The sequence below is a fragment of the Phyllobates terribilis genome, unplaced genomic scaffold (assembly GCF_046119375.1).
Source record: "Phyllobates terribilis strain yellow unplaced genomic scaffold, ASM4611937v1 Scaffold_241__1_contigs__length_2998254, whole genome shotgun sequence".
Taxonomy (NCBI): domain Eukaryota; kingdom Metazoa; phylum Chordata; class Amphibia; order Anura; family Dendrobatidae; genus Phyllobates; species Phyllobates terribilis.
The window spans coordinates 2,513,134-2,533,950 of NW_027363001.1; the positions used below are offsets into that span (position 1 = coordinate 2,513,134).

The 20,817-nt window shown below is 48.3% G+C and overlaps 11 non-coding genes and 2 pseudogenes across 11 annotated transcripts; all 13 read left to right on the plus strand.

Moving 5' to 3' along the window:
* The first annotated feature begins 646 nt into the window (after positions 1–646).
* LOC141217607 (U2 spliceosomal RNA) lies at positions 647–839 on the plus strand. The gene has a single exon (XR_012286434.1). It is a non-coding gene; the product is annotated as a U2 spliceosomal RNA (small nuclear RNA).
* A 1,118-nt stretch (positions 840–1,957) lies between these two features.
* Positions 1,958–2,148, plus strand: LOC141217516 (U2 spliceosomal RNA). Its single transcript, XR_012286349.1, has one exon. It is a non-coding gene; the product is annotated as a U2 spliceosomal RNA (small nuclear RNA).
* A 1,118-nt stretch (positions 2,149–3,266) lies between these two features.
* LOC141217401 (U2 spliceosomal RNA) lies at positions 3,267–3,457 on the plus strand. The gene has a single exon (XR_012286238.1). It is a non-coding gene; the product is annotated as a U2 spliceosomal RNA (small nuclear RNA).
* Positions 3,458–4,572: 1,115 nt separating this feature from the next.
* Positions 4,573–4,763, plus strand: LOC141217528 (U2 spliceosomal RNA). The gene has a single exon (XR_012286360.1). It is a non-coding gene; the product is annotated as a U2 spliceosomal RNA (small nuclear RNA).
* Positions 4,764–5,878: 1,115 nt separating this feature from the next.
* LOC141217653 (U2 spliceosomal RNA) lies at positions 5,879–5,968 on the plus strand (annotated as a pseudogene).
* A 5,522-nt stretch (positions 5,969–11,490) lies between these two features.
* LOC141217611 (U2 spliceosomal RNA) lies at positions 11,491–11,685 on the plus strand. The gene has a single exon (XR_012286438.1). It is a non-coding gene; the product is annotated as a U2 spliceosomal RNA (small nuclear RNA).
* A 1,115-nt stretch (positions 11,686–12,800) lies between these two features.
* On the plus strand, positions 12,801–12,892 carry LOC141217667 (U2 spliceosomal RNA; annotated as a pseudogene).
* Positions 12,893–13,681: 789 nt separating this feature from the next.
* On the plus strand, positions 13,682–13,865 carry LOC141217633 (U2 spliceosomal RNA). The gene has a single exon (XR_012286456.1). It is a non-coding gene; the product is annotated as a U2 spliceosomal RNA (small nuclear RNA).
* Positions 13,866–14,980: 1,115 nt separating this feature from the next.
* LOC141217575 (U2 spliceosomal RNA) lies at positions 14,981–15,171 on the plus strand. Its single transcript, XR_012286405.1, has one exon. It is a non-coding gene; the product is annotated as a U2 spliceosomal RNA (small nuclear RNA).
* A 1,118-nt stretch (positions 15,172–16,289) lies between these two features.
* LOC141217543 (U2 spliceosomal RNA) lies at positions 16,290–16,480 on the plus strand. Its single transcript, XR_012286375.1, has one exon. It is a non-coding gene; the product is annotated as a U2 spliceosomal RNA (small nuclear RNA).
* A 1,115-nt stretch (positions 16,481–17,595) lies between these two features.
* On the plus strand, positions 17,596–17,786 carry LOC141217539 (U2 spliceosomal RNA). The gene has a single exon (XR_012286371.1). It is a non-coding gene; the product is annotated as a U2 spliceosomal RNA (small nuclear RNA).
* A 1,115-nt stretch (positions 17,787–18,901) lies between these two features.
* LOC141217551 (U2 spliceosomal RNA) lies at positions 18,902–19,092 on the plus strand. Its single transcript, XR_012286382.1, has one exon. It is a non-coding gene; the product is annotated as a U2 spliceosomal RNA (small nuclear RNA).
* A 1,115-nt stretch (positions 19,093–20,207) lies between these two features.
* LOC141217562 (U2 spliceosomal RNA) lies at positions 20,208–20,398 on the plus strand. Its single transcript, XR_012286393.1, has one exon. It is a non-coding gene; the product is annotated as a U2 spliceosomal RNA (small nuclear RNA).
* The last annotated feature ends 419 nt before the right edge of the window (positions 20,399–20,817 follow it).

Here is a 20,817-nt window from a genome sequence, read left to right on the forward strand (position 1 = left end):
GGAACCTGTGCAAGACCCGGTACTGCCCAAGGTGCCCCTTCGTGGAGGAAACATCTTTGCACACTTTTTGGGACTGCGGATTTGCACAGCGCCTATTGACTGCACTTGAGGACGACCTGAGGAACTCTGTCCCCAGGGCGAGCCTATCGCACCATTCTGTGCTTTACGGACTCTTCCCTGGGGTTCATACCGTCGGAGCCATCCAGGAGGCTTGGCGCCTTATGAACTGCTTCAAGGATGCCGTTTGGGTCGCCAGGAACCGGCTCATCTTGAGGAGGGAGAGGATGTCTATCCAGGACTGCCGCAGGCTGATCCACAGCCTGCTCAGAGACTATTCCATCATGGACGGTCCGGAGGACGAGGACGAGGACTAAACCCCTCCTCCCCCTCTCCCCTTATGTGTCTTGTCTTTCAATAAAGCTTCGGGCCTGTGATTTTCCCCTCCCCATCCCCTTTTTCCCAATCCCCATCCCTTATCACGGTTCGTCGTACTGTATTAATTGACATGCTTTTTCTTTCAGATTGAGTGTTTTGTGTAGCATAGGGGTGTGATGTGTCTAGTTAGTGCGTCGTATCCTCATGCTATGTAAATATGATGTAGAATTCTGTGTGTACTGGGCTGCGGCACTGTACACTGTCTGTTAACTTATTTTTTGTGCTAATAAAAGATATATTCAATCAAAAAATCTGTTCTTATCAGTTTAATATCTGATACGTCCCCTATCTGGGGACCATATATTAAATGGATTTTTAGAACAGGGAGATGGAAAAAGAGCTTGCTCTGTCCACTCCACGCATTGACCTGGTATTGCAGTATCTCCAGGACCGGTGCACCCCTTCTTTAATGCAGTTTCTAAAATCAGAAAGAATTGAATTCAATGTTTTTTGTTCATTTTGCTTGTTTGTCGGATTTTGGGATGGACTCTTTGGCTTTGCTTTTCTTCTCCTCATTGGATTTTTCATGTTCAAAGTTGCAGAAGCCAGATTACAAGCTCATTTTGGTTCAACTTCAGCAACTGTGCATTGCATTGCCATGTAATGTGATGCAATGCTATCTTTCTAGCTCTCCCTTTTTACTTCCTTTTGGATAAACAGACATATTAGGCAAGCATTTTGGAGCTTTCACCTAAATAACTACAGGTGGTGAGATAAGCTGCACAATATAATTGACCTTTCAGTATATTGTTGCACACACACCATCTATTTAGCAAATGCCCTTGTTATCAACAGCAGCCTTTTAAACTCACCTGAGCTAACAGGTATGTGCGCTGGTTACTCTGCTGCGCTTAAAATTTCTTTTTTGGTTTGCTACAATGCCTTTTCTGAAACGTTGTCTCCTTCTGCTGGAACACTGACTTCTTTCATTTAATGCCTGCAGACTATAAAAGAGAACCCAACCCAAAAAGTTTGGTTGATTAGTCTGTGGCATTCTGTTAAACTGTTGCTTATGGCGGTCTCTGTGAGCTTCTCAGCGACATTCAGCCAGCCAGGTATCCTGCCTGCAGTAGATGGAATGTGGCAATGGAACGCTGGCTGCGCGTGTCATAATAGGCTCTGAGCCTTTATATACCTGTGCACAGCAGCAGCCACCTTCAGTCTGCTGCTGGACAGCCAGCAGCAGCAGCAGCAGCAGGAGAGGTATGTAATCAGGAGCCCTCCTGCTAAGGGTAGACAGCTGCTCGTTCCACCCCACCCCCCGCCTTAATTGGTTCTCCTCCCTTCCAACGGTGTTGAGGCGGGTGGGAACAGCAGGGGGTGAAGGTGCTGTGTTTAAAGAGGTGGAGTTATGCAGATCTAAAACGCGTGGATTGCAGCAGCAGCAAGCCGAAAAGTGCAGGCATGTAAGGGATCTAGAGGTTGACAACATGTCTTCTTAACGGGAGTCCAGGAGCTCATCTCCACAAATGGACTTTTCAGGATCCTTGGGTGGCTCCGTAGTTTGAAACCAATTCTGGTTATCGCTTCTCGGCCTTTTGGCTAAGATCAAGTGTAGTATCTGTTCTTATCAGTTTAATATCTGATACGTCCCCTATCTGGGGACCATATATTAAATGGATTTTTAGAACAGGGAGATGGAAAAAGAGCTTGCTCTGTCCACTCCACGCATTGACCTGGTATTGCAGTATCTCCAGGACCGGTGCACCCCTTCTTTAATGCAGTTTCTAAAATCAGAAAGAATTGAATTCAATGTTTTTTGTTCATTTTGCTTGTTTGTCGGATTTTGGGATGGACTCTTTGGCTTTGCTTTTCTTCTCCTCATTGGATTTTTCATGTTCAAAGTTGCAGAAGCCAGATTACAAGCTCATTTTGGTTCAACTTCAGCAACTGTGCATTGCATTGCCATGTAATGTGATGCAATGCTATCTTTCTAGCTCTCCCTTTTTACTTCCTTTTGGATAAACAGACATATTAGGCAAGCATTTTGGAGCTTTCACCTAAATAACTACAGGTGGTGAGATAAGCTGCACAATATAATTGACCTTTCAGTATATTGTTGCACACACACCATCTATTTAGCAAATGCCCTTGTTATCAACAGCAGCCTTTTAAACTCACCTGAGCTAACAGGTATGTGCGCTGGTTACTCTGCTGCGCTTAAAATTTCTTTTTTGGTTTGCTACAATGCCTTTTCTGAAACGTTGTCTCCTTCTGCTGGAACACTGACTTCTTTCATTTAATGCCTGCAGACTATAAAAGAGAACCCAACCCAAAAAGTTTGGTTGATTAGTCTGTGGCATTCTGTTAAACTGTTGCTTATGGCGGTCTCTGTGAGCTTCTCAGCGACATTCAGCCAGCCAGGTATCCTGCCTGCAGTAGATGGAATGTGGCAATGGAACGCTGGCTGCGCGTGTCATAATAGGCTCTGAGCCTTTATATACCTGTGCACAGCAGCAGCCACCTTCAGTCTGCTGCTGGACAGCCAACAGCAGCAGCAGCAGCAGGAGAGGTATGTAATCAGGAGCCCTCCTGCTAAGGGTAGACAGCTGCTCGTTCCACCCCACCCCCCGCCTTAATTGGTTCTCCTCCCTTCCAACGGTGTTGAGGCGGGTGGGAACAGCAGGGGGTGAAGGTGCTGTGTTTAAAGAGGTGGAGTTATGCAGATCGAAAACGCGTGGATTGCAGCAGCAGCAAGCCGAAAAGTGCAGGCATGTAAGGGATCTAGAGGTTGACAACATGTCTTCTTAACGGGAGTCCAGGAGCTCATCTCCACAAATGGACTTTTCAGGATCCTTGGGTGGCTCCGTAGTTTGAAACCAATTCTGGTTATCGCTTCTCGGCCTTTTGGCTAAGATCAAGTGTAGTATCTGTTCTTATCAGTTTAATATCTGATACGTCCCCTATCTGGGGACCATATATTAAATGGATTTTTAGAACAGGGAGATGGAAAAAGAGCTTGCTCTGTCTACTCCACGCATTGACCTGGTATTGCAGTATCTCCAGGACCGGTGCACCCCTTCTTTAATGCAGTTTCTAAAATCAGAAAGAATTGAATTCAATGTTTTTTGTTCATTTTGCTTGTTTGTCGGATTTTGGGATGGACTCTTTGGCTTTGCTTTTCTTCTCCTCATTGGATTTTTCATGTTCAAAGTTGCAGAAGCCAGATTACAAGCTCATTTTGGTTCAACTTCAGCAACTGTGCATTGCATTGCCATGTAATGTGATGCAATGCTATCTTTCTAGCTCTCCCTTTTTACTTCCTTTTGGATAAACAGACATATTAGGCAAGCATTTTGGAGCTTTCACCTAAATAACTACAGGTGGTGAGATAAGCTGCACAATATAATTGACCTTTCAGTATATTGTTGCACACACACCATCTATTTAGCAAATGCCCTTGTTATCAACAGCAGCCTTTTAAACTCACCTGAGCTAACAGGTATGTGCGCTGGTTACTCTGCTGCGCTTAAAATTTCTTTTTTGGTTTGCTACAATGCCTTTTCTGAAACGTTGTCTCCTTCTGCTGGAACACTGACTTCTTTCATTTAATGCCTGCAGACTATAAAAGAGAACCCAACCCAAAAAGTTTGGTTGATTAGTCTGTGGCATTCTGTTAAACTGTTGCTTATGGCGGTCTCTGTGAGCTTCTCAGCGACATTCAGCCAGCCAGGTATCCTGCCTGCAGTAGATGGAATGTGGCAATGGAACGCTGGCTGCGCGTGTCATAATAGGCTCTGAGCCTTTATATACCTGTGCACAGCAGCAGCCACCTTCAGTCTGCTGCTGGACAGCCAGCAGCAGCAGCAGCAGGAGAGGTATGTAATCAGGAGCCCTCCTGCTAAGGGTAGACAGCTGCTCGTTCCACCCCACCCCCCGCCTTAATTGGTTCTCCTCCCTTCCAACGGTGTTGAGGCGGGTGGGAACAGCAGGGGGTGAAGGTGCTGTGTTTAAAGAGGTGGAGTTATGCAGATCTAAAACGCGTGGATTGCAGCAGCAGCAAGCCGAAAAGTGCAGGCATGTAAGGGATCTAGAGGTTGACAACATGTCTTCTTAACGGGAGTCCAGGAGCTCATCTCCACAAATGGACTTTTCAGGATCCTTGGGTGGCTCCGTAGTTTGAAACCAATTCTGGTTATCGCTTCTCGGCCTTTTGGCTAAGATCAAGTGTAGTATCTGTTCTTATCAGTTTAATATCTGATACGTCCCCTATCTGGGGACCATATATTAAATGGATTTTTAGAACAGGGAGATGGAAAAAGAGCTTGCTCTGTCCACTCCACGCATTGACCTGGTATTGCAGTATCTCCAGGACCGGTGCACCCCTTCTTTAATGCAGTTTCTAAAATCAGAAAGAATTGAATTCAATGTTTTTTGTTCATTTTGCTTGTTTGTCGGATTTTGGGATGGACTCTTTGGCTTTGCTTTTCTTCTCCTCATTGGATTTTTCATGTTCAAAGTTGCAGAAGCCAGATTACAAGCTCATTTTGGTTCAACTTCAGCAACTGTGCATTGCATTGCCATGTAATGTGATGCAATGCTATCTTTCTAGCTCTCCCTTTTTACTTCCTTTTGGATAAACAGACATATTAGGCAAGCATTTTGGAGCTTTCACCTAAATAACTACAGGTGGTGAGATAAGCTGCACAATATAATTGACCTTTCAGTATATTGTTGCACACACACCATCTATTTAGCAAATGCCCTTGTTATCAACAGCAGCCTTTTAAACTCACCTGAGCTAACAGGTATGTGCGCTGGTTACTCTGCTGCGCTTAAAATTTCTTTTTTGGTTTGCTACAATGCCTTTTCTGAAACGTTGTCTCCTTCTGCTGGAACACTGACTTCTTTCATTTAATGCCTGCAGACTATAAAAGAGAACCCAACCCAAAAAGTTTGGTTGATTAGTCTGTGGCATTCTGTTAAACTGTTGCTTATGGCGGTCTCTGTGAGCTTCTCAGCGACATTCAGCCAGCCAGGTATCCTGCCTGCAGTAGATGGAATGTGGCAATGGAACGCTGGCTGCGCGTGTCATAATAGGCTCTGAGCCTTTATATACCTGTGCACAGCAGCAGCCACCTTCAGTCTGCTGCTGGACAGCCAGCAGCAGCAGCAGCAGGAGAGGTATGTAATCAGGAGCCCTCCTGCTAAGGGTAGACAGCTGCTCGTTCCACCCCACCCCCCGCCTTAATTGGTTCTCCTCCCTTCCAACGGTGTTGAGGCGGGTGGGAACAGCAGGGGGTGAAGGTGCTGTGTTTAAAGAGGTGGAGTTATGCAGATCTAAAACGCGTGGATTGCAGTAGCAGCAAGCCGAAAAGTGCAGGCATGTAAGGGATCTAGAGGTTGACAACATGTCTTCTTAACGGGAGTCCAGGAGCTCATCTCCACAAATGGACTTTTCAGGATCCTTGGGTGGCTCCGTAGTTTGAAACCAATTCTGGTTATCGCTTCTCGGCCTTTTGGCTAAGATCAAGTGTAGTATCTGTTCTTTTAAGAACACAAGAGCTGCGATCTACACTTGACGAGAGCGATCGAACTCGGAAGGAGAAGAGCTTCGGAGCCCAGCTGACATCGGAGAAGGAAGGCGGATATCGGTGGGAGGAAGAAGCTCTAAAGAATCCAGAAGAAGACGAAGACTCGGAGAAGAATCGGGCTGTCCTGTGGAATCTTCGAGGAAGAAAATCATCGAGACAAAGACCTTTCGGGGAATTTGTCCAGAACACGACGGGAGAAGAATCTGCATAGCTCCACCCATTCCGGGAAGAGTTCCAGATCCAGCTCCAAGAAGTAACTGCAGGAGGAAAGCCATGGCAAGCGCTGCGAGGAAGGCCGAAAAGAAGAGCCTGGAGCAGGGGACAGCCAGGAGGGCCCAGCCAGGAGCCGATTCTGACCCCAAGGACTCTGCCTCCACGACTGGCCAGCAGAAGGGACCCCAGAAGCCCCGCCACGAAGCTCCAGCCCTGGAGCCATGGATGCGGCAGACGGTGGCCCTGAAGCTGAAGGAAGTGGATGGGAGGGTGCCGTACATGTCCTCGGACGTGTTCTGCCAGAAGATGCTGCTGGATCGAGGCTTCTCCAGGTCGGACACCCTCAGCATCCAGACCTTCTTGACGGGGATCTTCTTCGTCACCTTCGCCACTGTGAACACCTGCAGGAGGTTCTGGGAAATGGTAAGCGCAAAAGGACCGGATAATTCTTTCTCTGCCTTTACAGGTAGCTGCCCTATCCAGAGGGACGAAAGGAGGATCACGGTCTCCATGCGCAACCCGCACACCCCAGGCCAAGACATCTGTACCTTCCTGAGACGCTTCTGTTTGGTTGTGAAGGAACCCTCTCACATCCTGAATGGACTCGGCTTCTGGACAGGTAAGTGGTCGGTGACCGTTAGACTTCACAGGGACCTGGCGTACTCAGACGGACTTCGGCACCTGCCCCCGACATCCTCCCTGGGCAACTCCTACGGCCTCATCTATTACCCGGACATGCCGCGGAACTGCAGGAGATGCGGCAAGAACGGCCACGAGATGAAGGACTGCAAGGAGGATGCCTGCAGGATTTGTCGAGTGACGGGACACAGCTCGAAAGACTGCCCGAAGAAGACATCCTGCAACCTGTGTGGGCTGGCGGCTCATCTGTACAAGGATTGCCCCAAGCGTGAGAGATCCTGGGCATCGGTGGTTGCGACGACCCCAGCTACGGAGGACAAGGCCCCGACGACCAGGCCTGTGAAGGTCAAGGCCGAGACGACCAAGGCCAAAGCGGTCAAGGAGTCGGTGGCCAAAGCCCCAGCGACGGTCCCAGCAGCTCCGAAGCAGAAGAAAAAGTCAAAGGAGGGTAAGAGTTCTGTCACCCCTCTCTCGATCCCTCCCCCTGCCACCCCCGTCCAATTCCCCCCCACCCCGGCCACCCCTGCTGAGGATTCCACTTTCTCTTCCTCCTTCCCCTACTCCTCAGCAGGTGTCCTTTCCCCTGCCCCGGCAGCCACTCTCCCTCCCCAGACCATGGTAGCGGTGGAATTAACCTTTCCTCCACCCGCCGCTATCTATTCCGAGGAGGATTTTCCCCTTCTTGTCTCCCCAGTTCCAACCCGGGGAAAGAGGAAGGTGGAGGACAGCCCTGCTACTGAATCCTCCAAAAAGAAGATTCTGGATTTCGTAGGCGAAAAGGAGGATACCCTCCCTGAGCCAGAAGAGATGGAGCACATGGTTGAGACCCTGGTGGCCGAGCCAGAAGAGGAGGAACTGGTGGTCGCCGAGATCGAGGCCGCGCTGCTTTACCAGATGGAGGAAGAGGGCCTGCTGGTGATCCCGTCACCAGCAGTCAACACCGACGAGGGACCACCCGACCGGAGTGGTAACTAAGGTGTATTGCCTGCGCTAACTTTTTCTTTTTTCCCTACATGATGGCTAATATTAACTTATTTTCCATTAATGTCAGGAGCATCAAGGACAAGTTCAGACGTCAGACTATTTATGCCTTCCTTACTTCCCAGTTGTGTGATGTTTATATGTTGCAGGAATGTTCCCTTCCCTCCTCTAGGTCCTTCAAACATCTGGCCAGGGAGTGGTCCCACGGTCCATCCTACTGGTCCGGTGGGGGTGACTGCAAGTCTGCGGGGGTCGCAATTCTGATCAGGGGGGGCGCATTCACGCTTGAGTCCGTCCAGGAGCTCATCTGCGGCAGGGCTCTTGTTGTAGATGGCAACTGGGCGGGAGAACCTGTCAGGTTCATCAACGTGTATGCGTCCCCACTGAAGAATGAGCATTTGGAGCTTTTCCAGACCCTGCGGCTTCAGCTTGCCACCACCAGGACCTTAGTGATGGCCGGGGATTTCAACTGCCCCATCGAGGAGGATGGTCGTAGTTCTGGCACATCTGCCAAGTTGGACATCACGTCCAAGCTGCTCATCGAGATGGTAACCGAGGCCTCTCTTCAGGACGTGGTGGGCTCCATGGGGAGAGGCTCCACGAACTATTCGTGGAGCCGACCCGATGGCTCACTCCGCTCCAGGATTGACTTTGTGTTCACCTCTCGGGCAGTCAGGCAGAGTAGGCACTCGATGGTCTCCTGCTTCTTCTCCGACCACAGAGCCATTCACTTACAAGGTGTCCTCGGCGACGGTTTTCCGTCCGGCCCCGGCTCCTGGAAGCTGAATTGTGCTCTGCTGGCTCAGGATGAAGTCGTGGAGGAGCTGAGAGCAGCCTACGCAATGTGGCAGTCCTACAAGGGTAGCTTCCAAACAGTCTCTGATTGGTGGGAATATGTTAAACTTGAGTTTCGCTGTTTCTTTCAGGCCAAGGGTCGACAACAGGCGTGTGAGAAGAGGAGGGACTTCAGAGGGCTGCAGCGCGAGCTGCGGTCGCTGCAGGACCTTCTTCACTGCGGCTGGGACGTGAGGGAGGAGCTGGAGGAGACCAAGAAGAGCCTGAAAAGGCACTTTGAGGAGGAGTCCAAGCGAATCGTCTTCCGTTCCAAAGTGGAGAATCTGGAGAAGGGTGAGAAATGTAACTCATTCTTTTTCAGGAAACTTCATGCCGGTCACACGCCCCTGAACGAGCTGCGAGACGAGAGCGGAAACATGCGACGTGGGAAGGAGGACGTGATGAGGGTCGTCAGCGACTTCTACAGCGAACTCTACTCCCACAAGACTACTGACCCTGACGCTGCTGATAAGTTCCTGTCAGGTATCACTAACCATCTTGATCCTGCAGGCACGGCAGCCTTGGACAAACCTCTGATGGTGGGCGAATTGCTCTCTGCCGCTAAATCCTTTAGGACCGGCAGGACCCCGGGCAGTGATGGTCTTCCAGCGGAGCTCTATGTAGCGCTGGGAGACCTCATCTGTCCGGACCTGTTGGACCTGTACGAGGAGATGGTGGTGGAGGGTAGAATGCCTCCATCTTTGAGGGAAGGAATGGTCACGATCCTGTACAAGCGGAAGGGAGAGAGGTGCGACCTGAGGAATTGGCGTCCCATTACTCTGCTCAACGTGGACTACAAGATCCTGGCCAAGACGATGGCGACACGACTTAAGACGATCATCGGACGGATCATCCACCCGGACCAGACCTGCGGCATCCCTGGACGTCGCATCGCAGACAGCCTCGCTCTCGTGCGGGACACGGTCGAGTACATCAAGGTCCGCCGCGCACACGCGGCCCTGGTCTCCTTGGATCAGGAGAAGGCCTTCGACCGGGTTTCCCACGAGTTCATGGGCCGAGCTCTGCACCGGTTAGGTTTGGGTAACATGTTTTGTTCGTATGTCCGTCTGATGTATTTTGATATCCACAGCTCGGTGTTGGTGAACGGCTGGAAGACTGACCCCTTCCCTGTCCTCTCTGGGGTCAGACAAGGCTGCCCTCTATCACCTCTTCTTTTTGTTTGTGTTATAGAACTCTTCGCAGAGGCTATCCGGCAGAATGGAGAGATCAGAGGGATCACCGCACCGGGTCCGGGACGACACGAGGTCAAGTGCTCGCTCTACATGGACGACGTCACCGTCTTCTGCGCTGATCGTGGTTCAGTCGACACCCTCGTCCAGACGTGTGAGAGGTTCGGCCGGGCTTCAGGGGCCAAAGTCAACTGCAGGAAGTCGGAAGCCATGCTCTTCGGGGATTGGCAGCAGGCCTCCTCCGCCCCCTTCCCCTTCAACATTCAACCGGATTTCCTCAAGGTGCTGGGAGTCTGGTTCGGGAAGGAAGGAGCGGCCCTCAAGTCCTGGCAAGAACGCTTGGCCAAGGTGAAGCAACGGATCGGACTCTGGAGCCTCAGACACCTCACTTGTGAGGGTAAGGCACTCGTCCTGCGTAATGAGGTCCTGCCCGTCTTGCAGTACACGGCGCAGGCCTGGCCCCCACACGTCACTGTGTGCAGGGCCATTACCAGGACAGTGTTTCACTTTGTCTGGGGATCCAAGATGGACAGAGTCAGGCGGGCCGTCATGTACAAGGAGCCTCGCAAGGGTGGGAAGGGCGTTCCAGATATCCCCACCCTCCTGCGATCCTCTTTTGTGTGTGATTGTGTCCGCCGGACTTTGCAAGTCAAGAATGGCTCCGCGGGCAGGTCCATGTCTCGCTTCTTCCTGCTTCCTCTTTGGAGGCGACTCGGCTGGGACAAGTGGGACAGCTCCTTCCCCTACAACTGGACGACGCCATGGTTCTACGGAGACGTCGTTCGATTTGTGGGGGAGCATCAACTGGAGGGACTCAAGCCCGACTTGTGGAAGCCCAAAACTATCCACAAGCTAATCAGAGCCAAGGATGACGTGGAGAACATCACAGGACTTCACCAGGACACGCTGGAGACTGTGTGGACAAATGTGTCGTCTGACAGGCTGACCAACGGGCACAAGGACTTGTCGTGGATGGCGATTCAGGGCGGACTGCCCGTCCGGTCATTCATGCATGCCCGGAACCTGTGCAAGACCCGGTACTGCCCAAGGTGCCCCTTCGTGGAGGAAACATCTTTGCACACTTTTTGGGACTGCGGATTTGCACAGCGCCTATTGACTGCACTTGAGGACGACCTGAGGAACTCTGTCCCCAGGGCGAGCCTATCGCACCATTCTGTGCTTTACGGACTCTTCCCTGGGGTTCATACCGTCGGAGCCATCCAGGAGGCTTGGCGCCTTATGAACTGCTTCAAGGATGCCGTTTGGGTCGCCAGGAACCGGCTCATCTTGAGGAGGGAGAGGATGTCCATCCAGGACTGCCGCAGGCTGATCCACAGCCTGCTCAGAGACTATTCCATCATGGACGGTCCGGAGGACGAGGATGAGGACTAAACCCCTCCTCCCCCTCTCCCCTTATGTGTCTTGTCTTTCAATAAAGCTTCGGGCCTGTGATTTTCCCCTCCCCATCCCCTTTTTCCCAATCCCCATCCCTTATCAGGGTTCGTCGTACTGTATTGATTGACATGCTTTTTCTTTCAGATTGAGTGTTTTGTGTAGCATAGGGGTGTGATGTGTCTAGTTAGTGCGTCGTATCCTCATGCTATGTAAATATGATGTAGAATTCTGTGAGTACTGGGCTGCGGCACTGTACACTGTCTGTTAACTTATTTTTTGTGCTAATAAAAGATATATTCAATCAAAAAAAATCTGTTCTTATCAGTTTAATATCTGATACGTCCCCTATCTGGGGACCATATATTAAATGGATTTTTAGAACAGGGAGATGGAAAAAGAGCTTGCTCTGTCCACTCCACGCATTGACCTGGTATTGCAGTATCTCCAGGACCGGTGCACCCCTTCTTTAATGCAGTTTCTAAAATCAGAAAGAATTGAATTCAATGTTTTTTGTTCATTTTGCTTGTTTGTCGGATTTTGGGATGGACTCTTTGGCTTTGCTTTTCTTCTCCTCATTGGATTTTTCATGTTCAAAGTTGCAGAAGCCAGATTACAAGCTCATTTTGGTTCAACTTCAGCAACTGTGCATTGCATTGCCATGTAATGTGATGCAATGCTATCTTTCTAGGTCTCCCTTTTTACTTCCTTTTGGATAAACAGACATATTAGGCAAGCATTTTGGAGCTTTCACCTAAATAACTACAGGTGGTGAGATAAGCTGCACAATATAATTGACCTTTCAGTATATTGTTGCACACACACCATCTATTTAGCAAATGCCCTTGTTATCAACAGCAGCCTTTTAAACTCACCTGAGCTAACAGGTATGTGCGCTGGTTACTCTGCTGCGCTTAAAATTTCTTTTTTGGTTTGCTACAATGCCTTTTCTGAAACGTTGTCTCCTTCTGCTGGAACACTGACTTCTTTCATTTAATGCCTGCAGACTATAAAAGAGAACCCAACCCAAAAAGTTTGGTTGATTAGTCTGTGGCATTCTGTTAAACTGTTGCTTATGGCGGTCTCTGTGAGCTTCTCAGCGACATTCAGCCAGCCAGGTATCCTGCCTGCAGTAGATGGAATGTGGCAATAGAACGCTGGCTGCGCGTGTCATAATAGGCTCTGAGCCTTTATATACCTGTGCACAGCAGCAGCCACCTTCAGTCTGCTGCTGGACAGCCAGCAGCAGCAGCAGCAGGAGAGGTATGTAATCAGGAGCCCTCCTGCTAAGGGTAGACAGCTGCTCGTTCCACCCCACCCCCCGCCTTAATTGGTTCTCCTCCCTTCCAACGGTGTTGAGGCGGGTGGGAACAGCAGGGGGTGAAGGTGCTGTGTTTAAAGAGGTGGAGTTATGCAGATCTAAAACGCGTGGATTGCAGCAGCAGCAAGCCGAAAAGTGCAGGCATGTAAGGGATCTAGAGGTTGACAACATGTCTTCTTAACGGGAGTCCAGGAGCTCATCTCCACAAATGGACTTTTCAGGATCCTTGGGTGGCTCCGTAGTTTGAAACCAATTCTGGTTATCGCTTCTCGGCCTTTTGGCTAAGATCAAGTGTAGTATCTTTCGAAAAGGCGGTTTTGGATGTTGGCCGCCCTAGTAGATTGATACATTATGCACACTGGGGTTTAGGCGCTTGTTAGTACGCCAGGTGGCTAATATAGTCATCTGGTGGAAAGCATGGCCCCCCAGGATCGACGCCATTGGGCCGGGGAAGATCGAAAGCCCGAAGTGTGAAGTGCCCCAGGAGTGGTGACCCTGGGGTGCCTTAACTCACTGGGATTGGGAACCCCACTTGAGTTTATGGCACATTTGCACAAGCACTTTAAATTTTCTTTCTTCACACACACCCTTATTCCGGGCCTTCTGGCCTTAGGATGGGGAATTTTTCAATTCCCGGTCGAAGGTCCGGGCAGTATTATACTGTGAAACCTTCACTATTTATTTAATTTCTTTGTCACTGTGTGTCCACTTATTCACGTGTGTCACGTCCTACTAGGATTTTGTCGGGATGCGGTTCCCTTACGGGTTCCTCTCTTGGCAGGTCTAGGGGGGGAGTGTGTGGCCATCAGGTTCCGCTCCCCCCTGAACCCCCCTGGCTCTCCTCTTTCGGGAGGAGAGCGTTGTTGGCTCCCCTCTTCCGGGAGGGGAGCACAGTCTTTGGCTCCCAGTGCCTTGCTCGGGTGAGAACTCGGGCAGGTGCTGGGGGTAAGATTGGGTCGCCTCTGGCTCTGGCTGGAGGTGGCTATTTGTCCCTGTTCCTCGCTGTGGCCTTCTGGCTCGGAGGGACGGGGAATGGTTTGGGGGACCCTTCTCCTTTTGGAGAGGGTTTCAAGAAGACCAGCATCCTAGTGCACTTTTTTTGTGGCACTTGTCACTTTTTTAAGCGCACTCGGGTTTTGTACACGAATTCGGGCTTTCGAAAAAAAAAAAAAATCTGTTCTTATCAGTTTAATATCTGATACGTCCCCTATCTGGGGACCATATATTAAATGGATTTTTAGAACAGGGAGATGGAAAAAGAGCTTGCTCTGTCCACTCCACGCATTGACCTGGTATTGCAGTATCTCCAGGACCGGTGCACCCCTTCTTTAATGCAGTTTCTAAAATCAGAAAGAATTGAATTCAATGTTTTTTGTTCATTTTGCTTGTTTGTCGGATTTTGGGATGGACTCTTTGGCTTTGCTTTTCTTCTCCTCATTGGATTTTTCATGTTCAAAGTTGCAGAAGCCAGATTACAAGCTCATTTTGGTTCAACTTCAGCAACTGTGCATTGCATTGCCATGTAATGTGATGCAATGCTATCTTTCTAGCTCTCCCTTTTTACTTCCTTTTGGATAAACAGACATATTAGGCAAGCATTTTGGAGCTTTCACCTAAATAACTACAGGTGGTGAGATAAGCTGCACAATATAATTGACCTTTCAGTATATTGTTGCACACACACCATCTATTTAGCAAATGCCCTTGTTATCAACAGCAGCCTTTTAAACTCACCTGAGCTAACAGGTATGTGCGCTGGTTACTCTGCTGCGCTTAAAATTTCTTTTTTGGTTTGCTACAATGCCTTTTCTGAAACGTTGTCTCCTTCTGCTGGAACACTGACTTCTTTCATTTAATGCCTGCAGACTATAAAAGAGAACCCAACCCAAAAAGTTTGGTTGATTAGTCTGTGGCATTCTGTTAAACTGTTGCTTATGGCGGTCTCTGTGAGCTTCTCAGCGACATTCAGCCAGCCAGGTATCCTGCCTGCAGTAGATGGAATGTGGCAATGGAACGCTGGCTGCGCGTGTCATAATAGGCTCTGAGCCTTTATATACCTGTGCACAGCAGCAGCCACCTTCAGTCTGCTGCTGGACAGCCAGCAGCAGCAGCAGCAGGAGAGGTATGTAATCAGGAGCCCTCCTGCTAAGGGTAGACAGCTGCTCGTTCCACCCCACCCCCCGCCTTAATTGGTTCTCCTCCCTTCCAACGGTGTTGAGGCGGGTGGGAACAGCAGGGGGTGAAGGTGCTGTGTTTAAAGAGGTGGAGTTATGCAGATCTAAAACGCGTGGATTGCAGCAGCAGCAAGCCGAAAAGTGCAGGCATGTAAGGGATCTAGAGGTTGACAACATGTCTTCTTAACGGGAGTCCAGGAGCTCATCTCCACAAATGGACTTTTCAGGATCCTTGGGTGGCTCCGTAGTTTGAAACCAATTCTGGTTATCGCTTCTCGGCCTTTTGGCTAAGATCAAGTGTAGTATCGGTTCTTATCAGTTTAATATCTGATACGTCCCCTATCTGGGGACCATATATTAAATGGATTTTTAGAACAGGGAGATGGAAAAAGAGCTTGCTCTGTCCACTCCACGCATTGACCTGGTATTGCAGTATCTCCAGGACCGGTGCACCCCTTCTTTAATGCAGTTTCTAAAATCAGAAAGAATTGAATTCAATGTTTTTTGTTCATTTTGCTTGTTTGTCGGATTTTGGGATGGACTCTTTGGCTTTGCTTTTCTTCTCCTCATTGGATTTTTCATGTTCAAAGTTGCAGAAGCCAGATTACAAGCTCATTTTGGTTCAACTTCAGCAACTGTGCATTGCATTGCCATGTAATGTGATGCAATGCTATCTTTCTAGCTCTCCCTTTTTACTTCCTTTTGGATAAACAGACATATTAGGCAAGCATTTTGGAGCTTTCACCTAAATAACTACAGGTGGTGAGATAAGCTGCACAATATAATTGACCTTTCAGTATATTGTTGCACACACACCATCTATTTAGCAAATGCCCTTGTTATCAACAGCAGCCTTTTAAACTCACCTGAGCTAACAGGTATGTGCGCTGGTTACTCTGCTGCGCTTAAAATTTCTTTTTTGGTTTGCTACAATGCCTTTTCTGAAACGTTGTCTCCTTCTGCTGGAACACTGACTTCTTTCATTTAATGCCTGCAGACTATAAAAGAGAACCCAACCCAAAAAGTTTGGTTGATTAGTCTGTGGCATTCTGTTAAACTGTTGCTTATGGCGGTCTCTGTGAGCTTCTCAGCGACATTCAGCCAGCCAGGTATCCTGCCTGCAGTAGATGGAATGTGGCAATGGAACGCTGGCTGCGCGTGTCATAATAGGCTCTGAGCCTTTATATACCTGTGCACAGCAGCAGCCACCTTCAGTCTGCTGCTGGACAGCCAGCAGCAGCAGCAGCAGCAGGAGAGGTATGTAATCAGGAGCCCTCCTGCTAAGGGTAGACAGCTGCTCGTTCCACCCCACCCCCCGCCTTAATTGGTTCTCCTCCCTTCCAACGGTGTTGAGGCGGGTGGGAACAGCAGGGGGTGAAGGTGCTGTGTTTAAAGAGGTGGAGTTATGCAGATCTAAAACGCGTGGATTGCAGCAGCAGCAAGCCGAAAAGTGCAGGCATGTAAGGGATCTAGAGGTTGACAACATGTCTTCTTAACGGGAGTCCAGGAGCTCATCTCCACAAATGGACTTTTCAGGATCCTTGGGTGGCTCCGTAGTTTGAAACCAATTCTGGTTATCGCTTCTCGGCCTTTTGGCTAAGATCAAGTGTAGTATCTGTTCTTATCAGTTTAATATCTGATACGTCCCCTATCTGGGGACCATATATTAAATGGATTTTTAGAACAGGGAGATGGAAAAAGAGCTTGCTCTGTCCACTCCACGCATTGACCTGGTATTGCAGTATCTCCAGGACCGGTGCAGCCCTTCTTTAATGCAGTTTCTAAAATCAGAAAGAATTGAATTCAATGTTTTTTGTTCATTTTGCTTGTTTGTCGGATTTTGGGATGGACTCTTTGGCTTTGCTTTTCTTCTCCTCATTGGATTTTTCATGTTCAAAGTTGCAGAAGCCAGATTACAAGCTCATTTTGGTTCAACTTCAGCAACTGTGCATTGCATTGCCATGTAATGTGATGCAATGCTATCTTTCTAGCTCTCCCTTTTTACTTCCTTTTGGATAAACAGACATATTAGGCAAGCATTTTGGAGCTTTCACCTAAATAACTACAGGTGGTGAGATAAGCTGCACAATATAATTGACCTTTCAGTATATTGTTGCACACACACCATCTATTTAGCAAATGCCCTTGTTATCAACAGCAGCCTTTTAAACTCACCTGAGCTAACAGGTATGTGCGCTGGTTACTCTGCTGCGCTTAAAATTTCTTTTTTGGTTTGCTACAATGCCTTTTCTGAAACGTTGTCTCCTTCTGCTGGAACACTGACTTCTTTCATTTAATGCCTGCAGACTATAAAAGAGAACCCAACCCAAAAAGTTTGGTTGATTAGTCTGTGGCATTCTGTTAAACTGTTGCTTATGGCGGTCTCTGTGAGCTTCTCAGCGACATTCAGCCAGCCAGGTATCCTGCCTGCAGTAGATGGAATGTGGCAATGGAACGCTGGCTGCGCGTGTCATAATAGGCTCTGAGCCTTTATATACCTGTGCACAGCAGCAGCCACCTTCAGTCTGCTGCTGGACAGCCAGCAGCAGCAGCAGCAGGAGAGGTATGTAATCAGGAGCCCTCCTGCTAAGGGTAGACAGCTGCTCGTTCCACCCCACCCCCCGCCTTAATTGGTTCTCCTCCCTTCCAACGGTGTTGAGGCGGGTGGGAACAGCAGGGGGTGAAGGTGCTGTGTTTAAAGAGGTGGAGTTATGCAGATCTAAAACGCGTGGATTGCAGCAGCAGCAAGCCGAAAAGTGCAGGCATGTAAGGGATCTAGAGGTTGACAACATGTCTTCTTAACGGGAGTCCAGGAGCTCATCTCCACAAATGGACTTTTCAGGATCCTTGGGTGGCTCCGTAGTTTGAAACCAATTCTGGTTATCGCTTCTCGGCCTTTTGGCTAAGATCAAGTGTAGTATCTGTTCTTATCAGTTTAATATCTGATACGTCCCCTATCTGGGGACCATATATTAAATGGATTTTTAGAACAGGGAGATGGAAAAAGAGCTTGCTCTGTCCACTCCACGCATTGACCTGGTATTGCAGTATCTCCAGGACCGGTGCACCCCTTCTTTAATGCAGTTTCTAAAATCAGAAAGAATTGAATTCAATGTTTTTTGTTCATTTTGCTTGTTTGTCGGATTTTGGGATGGACTCTTTGGCTTTGCTTTTCTTCTCCTCATTGGATTTTTCATGTTCAAAGTTGCAGAAGCCAGATTACAAGCTCATTTTGGTTCAACTTCAGCAACTGTGCATTGCATTGCCATGTAATGTGATGCAATGCTATCTTTCTAGCTCTCCCTTTTTACTTCCTTTTGGATAAACAGACATATTAGGCAAGCATTTTGGAGCTTTCACCTAAATAACTACAGGTGGTGAGATAAGCTGCACAATATAATTGACCTTTCAGTATATTGTTGCACACACACCATCTATTTAGCAAATGCCCTTGTTATCAACAGCAGCCTTTTAAACTCACCTGAGCTAACAGGTATGTGCGCTGGTTACTCTGCTGCGCTTAAAATTTCTTTTTTGGTTTGCTACAATGCCTTTTCTGAAACGTTGTCTCCTTCTGCTGGAACACTGACTTCTTTCATTTAATGCCTGCAGACTATAAAAGAGAACCCAACCCAAAAAGTTTGGTTGATTAGTCTGTGGCATTCTGTTAAACTGTTGCTTATGGCGGTCTCTGTGAGCTTCTCAGCGACATTCAGCCAGCCAGGTATCCTGCCTGCAGTAGATGGAATGTGGCAATGGAACGCTGGCTGCGCGTGTCATAATAGGCTCTGAGCCTTTATATACCTGTGCACAGCAGCAGCCACCTTCAGTCTGCTGCTGGACAGCCAGCAGCAGCAGCAGCAGGAGAGGTATGTAATCAGGAGCCCTCCTGCTAAGGGTAGACAGCTGCTCGTTCCACCCCACCCCCCGCCTTAATTGGTTCTCCTCCCTTCCAACGGTGTTGAGGCGGGTGGGAACAGCAGGGGGTGAAGGTGCTGTGTTTAAAGAGGTGGAGTTATGCAGATCTAAAACGCGTGGATTGCAGCAGCAGCAAGCCGAAAAGTGCAGGCATGTAAGGGATCTAGAGGTTGACAACATGTCTTCTTAACGGGAGTCCAGGAGCTCATCTCCACAAATGGACTTTTCAGGATCCTTGGGTGGCTCCGTAGTTTGAAACCAATTCTGGTTATCGCTTCTCGGCCTTTTGGCTAAGATCAAGTGTAGTATCTGTTCTTATCAGTTTAATATCTGATACGTCCCCTATCTGGGGACCATATATTAAATGGATTTTTAGAACAGGGAGATGGAAAAAGAGCTTGCTCTGTCCACTCCACGCATTGACCTGGTATTGCAGTATCTCCAGGACCGGTGCACCCCTTCTTTAATGCAGTTTCTAAAATCAGAAAGAATTGAATTCAATGTTTTTTGTTCATTTTGCTTGTTTGTCGGATTTTGGGATGGACTCTTTGGCTTTGCTTTTCTTCTCCTCATTGGATTTTTCATGTTCAAAGTTGCAGAAGCCAGATTACAAGCTCATTTTGGTTCAACTTCAGCAACTGTGCATTGCATTGCCATGTAATGTGATGCAATGCTATCTTTCTAGCTCTCCCTTTTTACTTCCTTTTGGATAAACAGACATATTAGGCAAGCATTTTGGAGCTTTCACCTAAATAACTACAGGTGGTGAGATAAGCTGCACAATATAATTGACCTTTCAGTATATTGTTGCACACACACCATCTATTTAGCAAATGCCCTTGTTATCAACAGCAGCCTTTTAAACTCACCTGAGCTAACAGGTATGTGCGCTGGTTACTCTGCTGCGCTTAAAATTTCTTTTTTGGTTTGCTACAATGCCTTTTCTGAAACGTTGTCTCCTTCTGCTGGAACACTGACTTCTTTCATTTAATGCCTGCAGACTATAAAAGAGAACCCAACCCAAAAAGTTTGGTTGATTAGTCTGTGGCATTCTGTTAAACTGTTGCTTATGGCGGTCTCTGTGAGCTTCTCAGCGACATTCAGCCAGCCAGGTATCCTGCCTGCAGTAGATGGAATGTGGCAATGGAACGCTGGCTGCGCGTGTCATAATAGGCTCTGAGCCTTTATATACCTGTGCACAGCAGCAGCCACCTTCAGTCTGCTGCTGGACAGCCAGCAGCAGCAGCAGCAGGAGAGGTATGTAATCAGGAGCCCTCCTGCTAAGGGTAGACAGCTGCTCGTTCCACCCCACCCCCCGCCTTAATTGGTTCTCCTCCCTTCCAACGGTGTTGAGGCGGGTGGGAACAGCAGGGGGTGAAGGTGCTGTGTTTAAAGAGGTGGAGTTATGCAGATCTAAAACGCGTGGATTGCAGCAGCAGCAAGCCGAAAAGTGCAGGCATGTAAGGGATCTAGAGGTTGACAACATGTCTTCTTAACGGGAGTCCAGGAGCTCATCTCCACAAATGGACTTTTCAGGATCCTTGGGTGGCTCCGTAGTTTGAAACCAATTCTGGTTATCGCTTCTCGGCCTTTTGGCTAAGATCAAGTGTAGTATCTGTTCTTATCAGTTTAATATCTGATACGTCCCCTATCTGGGGACCATATATTAAATGGATTTTTAGAACAGGGAGATGGAAAAAGAGCTTGCTCTGTCCACTCCACGCATTGACCTGGTATTGCAGTATCTCCAGGACCGGTGCACCCCTTCTTTAATGCAGTTTCTAAAATCAGAAAGAATTGAATTCAATGTTTTTTGTTCATTTTGCTTGTTTGTCGGATTTTGGGATGGACTCTTTGGCTTTGCTTTTCTTCTCCTCATTGGATTTTTCATGTTCAAAGTTGCAGAAGCCAGATTACAAGCTCATTTTGGTTCAACTTCAGCAACTGTGCATTGCATTGCCATGTAATGTGATGCAATGCTATCTTTCTAGCTCTCCCTTTTTACTTCCTTTTGGATAAACAGACATATTAGGCAAGCATTTTGGAGCTTTCACCTAAATAACTACGGTGGTGAGATAAGCTGCACAATATAATTGACCTTTCAGTATATTGTTGCACACACACCATCTATTTAGCAAATGCCCTTGTTATCAACAGCAGCCTTTTAAACTCACCTGAGCTAACAG